The sequence below is a fragment of the Passer domesticus genome, chromosome 10 (assembly GCF_036417665.1).
Source record: "Passer domesticus isolate bPasDom1 chromosome 10, bPasDom1.hap1, whole genome shotgun sequence".
In the NCBI taxonomy this organism is placed as follows: Eukaryota; Metazoa; Chordata; class Aves; order Passeriformes; family Passeridae; genus Passer; species Passer domesticus.
The window spans coordinates 10,318,096-10,328,113 of NC_087483.1; the positions used below are offsets into that span (position 1 = coordinate 10,318,096).

Below are 10,018 nucleotides of genomic sequence, written 5' to 3' on the forward strand. Positions count from 1 at the left end.
ACGTCCATGCCGGCCAGCTCTTGCCACGGCCTGGAGGAAGCAGGAGGCAAGAAGGACGAGCTGGCAGGTGCTGGCCACGAATGTGGCAGCGGTGGCTGAAAGGTCCCCGTGCTCTGCCCACGCCGGCCTTGGAGCGCGCAGGGAGCGGAGCCGCCCGCGGCCGGGCCGGGGCACGCAGCTGCCAGCGGCAGCCCCCGCTGAGAGCCCGCGGGCCTCACTCACCCCTGCAGATGAGGCGGAACTCTGGCTGCTGCCCTGTCAGGTAGCGCCCGGCGATGCCTAGGGAACACAGAGAGGCTGCTGGCTTCAGAGGCACAGCTGCCGCACACGGGCGCTGCCAGCGCTGAGGCCACACGGGCTCCTGGCCCGGCACTGCTCAGCCCGGGCCCCTGGCGCTCGCTGCCGCCCCAGGGCACGGCTGCCAGAGATGCTTGCGGCCGGAGCCTGCTGCCGCGCCCGCAGGCGGGGCTGGGGCCGAGCTGCGGCGGGGCGGGGACGGAGCCGGGCTCGGCGCTCACCCGTGACCCTGACGGCCGCCTCTCGCAGGGGCTCCTGTGGGCTCCGCAGGTACGGCAGGGCCAGGCGCAGGTGCTCGGCCGCTCGGCTCCTGTCCTCTGCCAGCTGCAGAGAGCGGCGGGGCGTGGAGGGAAGGGTTGGTGCGGGCCCTGCCCCTCGGCCGGGCGCTCACTAGGGCCGGCACTGCTCCCCCTGCCCGCACAGCCCTGAGGCCCGGCCGGCAGCCGCAGCCGCCGGGCTCGGGACGGAGCACGGGGCCCGGCGAGCCGCGGTGCCACCCCGCTGCAGAGCCCGGCGGCGTCGGGGCTCCGGCGGCAGCACCGGGCTCGGGGCCAGAGGAGCCTGGAGAAGAGCCCGCCCGGCCCAGGGAAGGAAGGGAGCGGAGTGTGGGGCGCAGGCTGGTGCCCCTGCGCGCAGCACTGGGCAGGGGCCACAGCTGCCAGCCCCACAGACCGGGCACTGTGGGCAGGCGGCTTCTCCAGGCCGGGGCTGGGGCTTCCAGGCTCTGCTTACCATGCACTCGGCAAACCTCCACATCTGATCCGTCTTCAGCAGCTGCTTGAGATCCTTCCTCTTCAGGAAGCGCACTGCAGAAAGCAGCGTTTCCCGAGAGGCCTGCAGAGCAGCAGAGACCCAGAGATGGCACCGCAGCCCAGGAGGCCACAGGGCCCGTGTCTCTGTGCCCAGGCCAGGAGGAGGCTGGAGGCCCTGAGGTGCCAGGGTGCAGGGAGACAGCTGAGCCCCCTGCCATGGGGACAGGGGCACCCAGGAGGCCTCACCTGTGCCACACGCCAGTTCTGATCATGGCAGTGGAAGAAGAGCGGGAGCAGGCTCTGGCTCACGTGCTTCTTCAGGGCCTTTTTCCCCTTTGCCACGACCGATTCCATCACCACTTGGTAGAGGCGAATGGAGAGCTGCTGCACAAGGCCGTTGTCCTGTTGGAAAGGAAGCAAAACGCCTCCACATCAGCTGCTCCAGGCCCCCCTGCACCCCGGCCCAAGGCAGCACCCGAGTGCCCGTGGCTGGGGGCACAGAGCCTTACATTGTCAAAGAGCGGCCAGAGCGCCGCAGCCAGCTGCAGGGCGATGGGGCTGGCTATGGCCAGGTCTTTGTTCAGGAGCAGAAAGCTGAGCACGATCATGGCCATCTCAACGACGTCTTCATCCGCATCCTGCAGTAGGTGCCCAAGGCTTTCAGTCAGGCTGTACATGTTCTGATTCTGTGTGGAAAACAAGGCTGGGCAACCCCACGCTGCTGCTGCTGCAGGGCCCAGAGGCCAAAGGCCTGTCCTGAAGCGCTCAGGCAGCTGAACAGCGAGCCTGGAGAGCCGGGAGCAGCTGCCACAGCTGCCAAAGGCCAGCCAAGGCCAAGGGGCTGCTTGTCCCAGCCCCACGCTGCCAGCACGGCTTCAGCTGCCGCCTCCTTCTCACCAGCGAGGCGAGCACCACGAGGCCTCTGAGCGCCACGCGACGCATCTCCCTGCACTCGCTGTGCAGGTGCCTCGTCATGATCTCCAGCACGTTTGCACCGCATTCACTCAAGTCCAGGCAATCCAGGACCTGAAAGGCACAGAGCAGGGACAGGGGTGCCCGGCTGGCAGGAGCTCAGAAGTGCACAGGGCTGAGCCCAGGCAGCAGCACAGGGCACGGGCACCGTGCCAGGCAGCTGCGGCTACGGGAGGGCAGGGGGCTGGCAGGCAGCTAAGCTCAGCAGCGCTGGCCATGGGGCTCACCTCCACGAGGAAGGCCAGGGCAGGCAGTTCCCAGTCTGAAATGTCTTCGCTGAGCAGGTCAAAGAGGCAGGAGGCGATGCTGCAACACCAGATGAAGGAGACACGGCGCATCTCCCTGGCGGGGAGAAAAAGGCACCATCACCCCCGAGCCGGGTGGGCAGAGCTCTGCCAGGGCTGGCTCACACAGGTCTGGGCTTCTCCCGAGCTGCCCCAGGGCGCTTTGGAGGCGGCTGTTCCCGGACACCCTCCTCTCCCATTCTTTTCCAGTCTGCTCGTCCCTCCCTTGGTGACAAGGCCCAGCCAGCCATGACCACGGGGACTGTGGGGGGTGTTGCAGGCACAGAGGAGAGGGGTGGTGGGGAGAAGGAGGTCTCACCTGGCCAGCAGACCCACTGCATAGTGGTGGGTGTCGGCACAGAGCAGCGTGTCCCAGGCACACTTGCGCTCCATTGCCACCACCACGTGCTCGTAGCGCATTCGGCAGAGCAGGGCCTTCAGGGTCTGCAGGGCAAAGCTGTGTGCAGAGCAAAGCCCCGGTGACGCTGGGAGCCCTGGCTCCTGCCCTGGGGGCATGGGAGGCATGGGGAGGACTGGGCTGGAGCACCTGTTGGGGTTGGCGACGAGGCCGTGTTCCTCCTGGCAGCCCGTCCAGAAGGTATCAACCTCTTCTGGCATATCCTGCGTGCTGATGTAAGCTTGGAAGAGCAGACGCAGGAAGAGACTGGGGAAATACTCCAGCACTACAGGTGGGCACCCCGTCAGATTGAAGACTTGCCACAGTGTCACGGTTGCCTGCAAGAAAGGAAAGCCCCAGACACAACGCTCAGTGCCAGGACATGCACGTGGCAGGGCCCGAGCGCGCGAGGGAGAGGCCAGGGGAGACACAGAGGGAGCACCCGGCCTGGTGCCCCTGAACCCGGCCCCTAAGCCAGCTTTCAGCCCAGTGTCTGAGGCAGGGAGATGCGGCTGTTGGGGGAGCACAGAGAGCTGGCTGCTGGAGAGGTGGCCTGGGGGCTGGCCAAGGCCGGTTGCAGACACTCACAGCCAGGGCAAAGACTCCTGTGTCGTCCCCATCGGAGGTGTACAGGCTGTGCACTGGCCAGGCGCTCAGCACATCGAGGAGGATCTGCAGCGCCGGCTCCGCAGTCCTGCTCGAGGACATGATGGTCGCCCACATGGTCACGGCAGCTCTGCGGGGTCACAGCTCTGTGTCAGGGGGAGCTCGGCCCCAGCACCGTGGCCTGGGCAGCTGCGGGGGCCCACGCTGGCCCTCAGCCCTGCCTCTGCCCGCTGCCCCTGGCCTGCAGCAGCCAGCCAGCCAGCCCACGTGGGTACAGGCCCTGAGGGGCTGCTGGGAAGGAGCCTGGCACCAGGCTCAGGAGCTGACAAACAGAGCAGCCACAGCGGCCTGGAACGCTCCGCCTGTCTGGCAGTCAGCAGGGACAGGCCCTACAGGGTAACAGGCCCGTGAACCCTAAGCCCTCGAGGTACGTGGGGCTGCCCTACCTGTCACACGATGGGGCCCAGCGCAAGAGGGTGACCAGCACATCCAAGGGGTATTCCTTGGTCAGCTCCAGAAGGGCCTTGTCCAGCCTGCGCTCAGCAGACTGGTTGGCCGTGAGCCACCCGTGCATGTACCTGACCAAGGCTGGCACCTGCAGAAGGCACGGGGAGACTTGGAGAGCTGCCAGAGCAGCAACTTCCCCAGCTTCCCCTGACAAGCACTTCCCTTCCACCACACTGGGCTGGGCCTCAAAGGCTGAGAGAGCTTGACAGACCTGGCTTGAGGCACCACACCGTTGCTGGGGCCACCAAGCCCTTGGCCCAGGCTGCTTACTTGCTTTGGATCGGGGACACCCTTCTCCACAAGCAAATCCAGCATGGCAGCACTGGTCTCGGCATCGAAGAGCTGAAAGTCGGCCAAGACTCCGCTGCCCGCCCCAGCGGTCTCTTCCTGCCCAAGGTATGTGATGAAATCACTGATGGTCTGCAGGAGAAGGCCAGCAAGACAGGGAGAATCCATGGAGTGCTCCAAGCCTGGTGCTCGGCTGAGCAGTGACAGCAGGCCCAGCCCAGGTGGGGATGGCCGCAGGTACCTGCGCTGTCCTGCTAAAGCAACCGGGGGCACGTTCCCGTTCTTGTGTCCCGTCCTTGGCGGCATCTGGCAAAGAGCGAGCGCAGCCGGAGCTGAGGGGCTGCAGGAGAGGCCAGAGAACACAGCCCAGCCCTGCGCTCCCCAGGCAGGGAGAGCTTCGGCATGCCCTGGGGGATGGAGCACGGCCGCCTGCAGGCCCAGCCCCGCTTCTGTCCCATGCATGGGCATGTCCACAGGGTTGGGATGGGGCCAAGCTGGCCGCAGGCACCAGCCCTATGGCCCAGCTCTGCCACTCACCCTCCTGCAGCAGCTGGAACTGCTCCAGCTCGTCAGGCTGCTGAGCTGAGGCAGCTCCAGCCTCCTCCTTCTCCACCCAGGCCAGCTTGGGCACGCTGGAGGGTGTGTGCTCCATGTCACACTTTGGTGTTGAGTGCTTGCTGCAGCACAGGTGTCTCAGAAAAGCTCCAGATGAGCAAGTGCTGCAGTTGTGCCTTGAAGGCACCTGCAACGCTGAAGCCTCGGGAAGGCTACAGGACAGCAAGTCCTGCAGTCTGTCCTCGAGGCCACCAGCACGAGAAGGGTCTCAGAAAATAAATGGGACTGTCAGTCCCGCAGTTTGTCCTCGAGGGCACCGGCCGCAGGGACGGCAGACGCTTCGGAAATGCTCCGCGTCACCGAGTCCCGCAGCCTGGCCTTGAGGTCACCTGCACAGAGAACGCCCTGGAAAAGCTCCGGGTCAGCAAGGAACGAGTTGCTGTGTGGGGGCTCCTCACAGCAGGGCTCGGTCCCGTCCTGGCCCGTTGCATGCACCGAGCACAGTGGCGTGGCCGCGTCACTGCCAGCACCTATGTCACAAGGTGTCACAAAGGGTCACCCTTGCACACACAGTCCCTTCCCATCCCACGGGGATCACGGTGCCCTGTGTCACAAAGAGCCCTAGGACATGCCTCCACGTGCCCTGGGGACACCCCCACCCCACCCAAACTGCCCCAGCTTGCAAAGAAGACCTTGCCCCAAGAGTTGAAGCCACAGCCCAACAGGAACTTTATGAGCGGCTCAAACAACAAGCAGCTGCTCCTCTGCTCTGCCTGCTCAGGGCAGCAGAATGAGCCCCCATGGATGCCAATGGAGCTGGGCAGGAAGGGCACTGGGGCCTTGCACAGAACATGCCACAGCCTCTTTGGGAACAGTCCCCGTGCTCAGTGGCTGTCACACATGCAGGGTGTGACACAGACAGGGGACGTGTGGCCCAAAGCACCGATGCTGCTCTGTCCCCTGGGGAGCGCTGACAGCAGCAGGCGTGGCAGAGTCCCTGCCAAAGGAGACCTGCCACCTCCCAAGCCCTGCCAGACCTGTGGCCCCGGGCACTTCTCTGCCAGAGGACAGCCCAAGCCAACGTGTGTTGGTGTCTATGTGATCCTTTCTGCAGGTGGCTGTTGGCAGGACCATCTGGAGCAACACTTGGTGGCCGCACTTGGTATCTGTCAGAAGACAGAAGATGGTGCCCCTTCCTGGAGTGTAGAACAAAAACACTACCCACTGTTGGCTTTCCCAGGACAATTCCACTCTGACAGAGATAATGTCAAGTTTCCTTGTGCTCTTCTAACTTGGTGTTTTCCTTGCTTTCTGGATAAGAACCAGTGTCTGATGCCCCGTGCTGTGATTCCTGCCCTTCTGGCCGTGGCCAGCAGCTCATGTGCAAACACATCTGGGTGCCTTCGGGGCAGGGGAATGGACTGGTATAAGCAGTGATTCTCCCTGGTGAACCTGGCAATGACCCAGGAACTGGAAAAGATTTGGGACCAGTCCTGAGGCATGGTGGCAATCATAAACACATGGTGTGACACAGACACAGGACAGGTGGCCCAGAGTACCAGTACTGCTTTGTCCTCTGGGAAGCACTGACATCAGGAGGTGTGGCAGAGTCCCTGAGGAGGGTGTGGGCATTGAACGCCTTCCTGGGCTAACTGGTGACAGCTGAGCTGGCCATGTGCTTGCTGTATCATCTTTATGTCCTGCTTCACACTGGATTGTTCCATGTTCATCTTTCCCACCTCCTTGTGGAGACCCTGGCGTAAACCCATGGCCTAGGACTCCTCATCCTGCCCTGTGTAGCCCACCACACAACCAGGTCAGCAGGGATGGATCCTGCACCTCCTGCCCAAGCCAGGCTCTGCGCTGGATCATGGATCCCACCTGAACAGCAAAGACCTGATCCCACAGCTTCAACCACTGCCTGCACAGGGAGGACAGAGGCAAGCACTGCTAAGGAAGTGACGAGTCAAAGAACAGGGGGGGAGCTTCTGCTCCTCCGGCATGGCCTGAAGGTTTTCACAAGACTGTAAATCTGATGTCAGCCTCACCCTCCATGGCAGAATCCAGCAGCTACTACAGACTGACAGTGTCCATGTCTACTGCTCTGCCCAAATCCACAGCTCCTGTCCTGGGGGAGCAGGAGCCTTTCTGCCTGCAAGGGATCCTCCTAGGTAGCAGGGGTAGTTAGCTGTGAGCACATGGCAGATGATGCAGAGACAGCCAAGCTCCCAAGAGCATCTTTCTCTGGACAAGGTGGATAGCTCTGGCAGGCACCAGATGCTCACACAGTCAATTGATAAACACAGGCTGATAGAGAAAGCAGGAGAGACTCTTTGTATGAAGTTCCAATGGCAGCTTAATAACAACCACACTGAAACTAGACAGGGAGAGCAGAGCCCCGAACAGAGCAGGGCCCAGCAGTTAAAACCAGCCAGGAGTAGGCAGGATATCATAGTTTGAGGGCCAATGGGTAAAGGGACTAGGGGTGGAATGAAGGCGGGACAAGGAGGAAACAACCAACGGGGATACAGTGGGGGAGTGTCTACAAAGGTAAGCCAATGGGAAAACTGGAGACAGTGAACTTTCCAGAACTGGGGAGGAGAATAGGGATGATGTCACTGGGGTCATTAACATACAGAACCTGAGGAAACCAGAGTGCTGTGGGGAGGAGTCTCAGGGTGGCATTCAAACAAGTGTCCTCCCACGGCATCCTGGTTTCCCCCTCACCCACCTGGGATGCTGGAGTTAGCCACAAGCCTTCTGCTCCTTCCTGCCCAAAATCTCAGTGCCTGTTCTGGAGGGACAGGAGCCTTCCTGCCCAGCAGGGTTTTTCTAGGGTCAAAGGGGTGATTAGCAGTTTCTTTCTGTCCTAAGAGAAGCCTTTGTCCCAGAGGGGATGCTGTTGGGTGGGTTAGGTAGGATGTAGGGGTGGACAGCCAGGAGCCTCCTTCTGTCCTGGGGGGAGCCTTCCTGCTCAGAGAGGACAGTGTAGTGTAGAAAATGTGAACAGTCAGCAGGCTCCTTCCTCATCTTCCCCCACAGAGAACTGAAACCTGTATGCTGCACATTCCCCTCCTCATGCCATTTCTTCCTCACTGGTCTCCCATTGCTTGGCAGTGCTGCATGCTCAGCAGCAGGTAGATTGTAAACTCATAGAGTCCTTGCATCCTCCTGCCACAGACAAGGACACCTTCCACCAGACCAGGCTGCTCCAAGCCCCGTCCAACCCAGCCTTGGACACTTCCAGGGATCCAGAGCAGCCACAGCTTCTCTGGGCAGCCTCTGCCAGGGCCTCAGTACCCCAAGAGGGAAGAATTTCTTCCTAATAGCCCATCTAACCTTGCCTGCTGGCAGTGGGAAGCCATTCCCCTGTTGTCCTGGCCCTCCAGATGCCTGTCCAAAGTCCTTCTCAGTCTCTCTTGGAAGCCCTTTAGGCACTGAAAGAGGCTCTCTGGAGCTTTTCCTTCTCCAAGGTGAACACCCTCAGCTCTTACCTTTTCCTCACAGGAGGGGCCTGCAACCCTTGGAATATCTCTGTGGTCGTCTCTGGATTTGCTCAAACAGCTCCATGTCTTTCCTGTGCTGAGACCCCAGGGCTGGAGGCAGCTTTGTGTCACAGCATATGTCACAGCATAAGTTGCAGTTGAGACAGCCACAATACACAGAGTAACACCACACAATTTCAGAAAGCTTCAGTCCATATAGAACAACACCTCACCACTTCAGAAGGCTGCAGATATGTGCCCTTCTTGTTCTTCAGCCCAGCCTTTTATCCCCTCATGCTGATGCCCTGCACCTGTGTGCCTCTGCTCCCTTTGGTGGTTGCTCAGTGCCCCTGGGCACTCCATGGCTCGTTGCTGTCAGTGCTGCTCACCTGCTGCTCACAGCTGCACCCACTGGGGATGAGGCTGGGCCAGCCCCACACCAATCACCACACACTGTGTGCCTACAGCTTTGCAGGTGTTCAGGTCTCACCTGAGCAGGGCAGAGGGGCAGAACCTCCTGTCCTTCTGCCCATGCTGTGGGATCAGCCCAGGACATGCTTGGTTTCCAGGGGTGAGTTCACGTGGCCCAGGCATGTCCAGCTCCCACCCACCGGTACCCACAGCCCTTGGCAGGGCTGCTCTCAATCCCTCCATCCCCCAAGGTGGATTGATGCTGGGGGTTGCCCTCACTCAGGTGCAGCATGAGCACTTGGCCTTGTTGAACCTCATGAGGCTTCCATAGGCCACTTCTTGAGCTTGTCCAGATCCCTCTGCATCATTCAGTCCTTCAGTTGTGTCATTGCACCCTCAGCTTGGTGTCATCTGCAAACCTGCTGAGGGTGCACTCAATCCCTTCATCCATGTATTCATAAAAATACTACACAGTAGTGATCCCTGTACAGACCTTGAGGGTCACTTGCCTTCTCCTTGCCTCTTACCTAAGTCATGGTAAGACTACCATGACCTTGGAAGTCCATGTGGGACAAAGTGGGTGGCATCATGTCAAGAGACAGTGCTTAGGATCACCATGGTCATGGCTAAATCTTGGATCTCTTTTTATTGCATGTAAAAAAACAGTCTGCATTTGTATCTCTCTTTTCATGTGCTGCAACTCTTGAGAAACAGATTCCTTCCAAAACAGAAAAATAATTTCAGAAACTTTTCTTGGAGGAGTCTGGGGTTGCCATGCAGGATATCAGGTCCCAAAAGACCTGATAGATCAAAAGACTCCAGCTGCCTGGGATGAATCTTGAATAGATTCCAGAGCTGAGAGTTTCTCCAAAGGAGAAAAATCGCCTCAGGTAACATCTTGGAAGTAGTCTAGGACTGACACCTAGGATCTCTGAAATCAGAGATCAAAACATTCTAGAAGATCCCTGGGAAGAGTGTCAGAGGACTCCTGGAAGAAGCCGTTTCTATCAAACAAGAATTGTACTGAATATATCGTGTATCTACTTGATCTCTTCTGCATGTGCTCAATCCAAAATTGCAGCTTGCAGCAGATTTTAACAACAGGTGAAATCCAGACAGCCATGTCCTCTCAAGACATCACTGCATAACACTTGAATAATTCAGTTTCAGCAAGAAGAAATTTAAATGCAGAGTAATATTGCACACAGGTGTAAAGATGTCCATAATTTGGAAAAGGCAAACAGGGCTGAGTTAAGTCAGCCTAAGTTGAATCTTTTTAAATAAATAAGTTTTTTCTGTCTTGCTTATCCGCATAAGCGTAAGCAGCAGGATGAGGGAAGTGATCATTCCCTTTTTAGTGAGCTGTTTCCTTGATTACATTTTTCTGTGGCTAAATGCATTAGAGGAGGCACAGGCTCCCAGCATGGTTTGGTGGATATGATGCCCACATGTCTGGGGACAGGC

The 10,018-nt window shown here is 59.5% G+C and overlaps 1 long non-coding RNA gene across 2 annotated transcripts; it reads right to left on the reverse strand.

The window, feature by feature from the left end:
• Positions 1-4,367: 4,367 nt before the first annotated feature.
• On the reverse strand, positions 4,368-8,439 carry LOC135309410 (uncharacterized). Of its 2 annotated transcripts, none has more exons than XR_010369680.1 (3): positions 8,153-8,439; positions 6,707-7,490; positions 4,368-4,409 (listed from the first exon to the last, which is right to left on the reverse strand). It is a non-coding gene; the product is annotated as an uncharacterized LOC135309410 (long non-coding RNA). The 2 variants fall into 2 exon arrangements; XR_010369681.1 differs by having other exon boundaries at positions 4,380-4,409; positions 7,390-7,490; positions 8,153-8,415.
• Between the last annotated feature and the right edge of the window lie 1,579 nt (positions 8,440-10,018).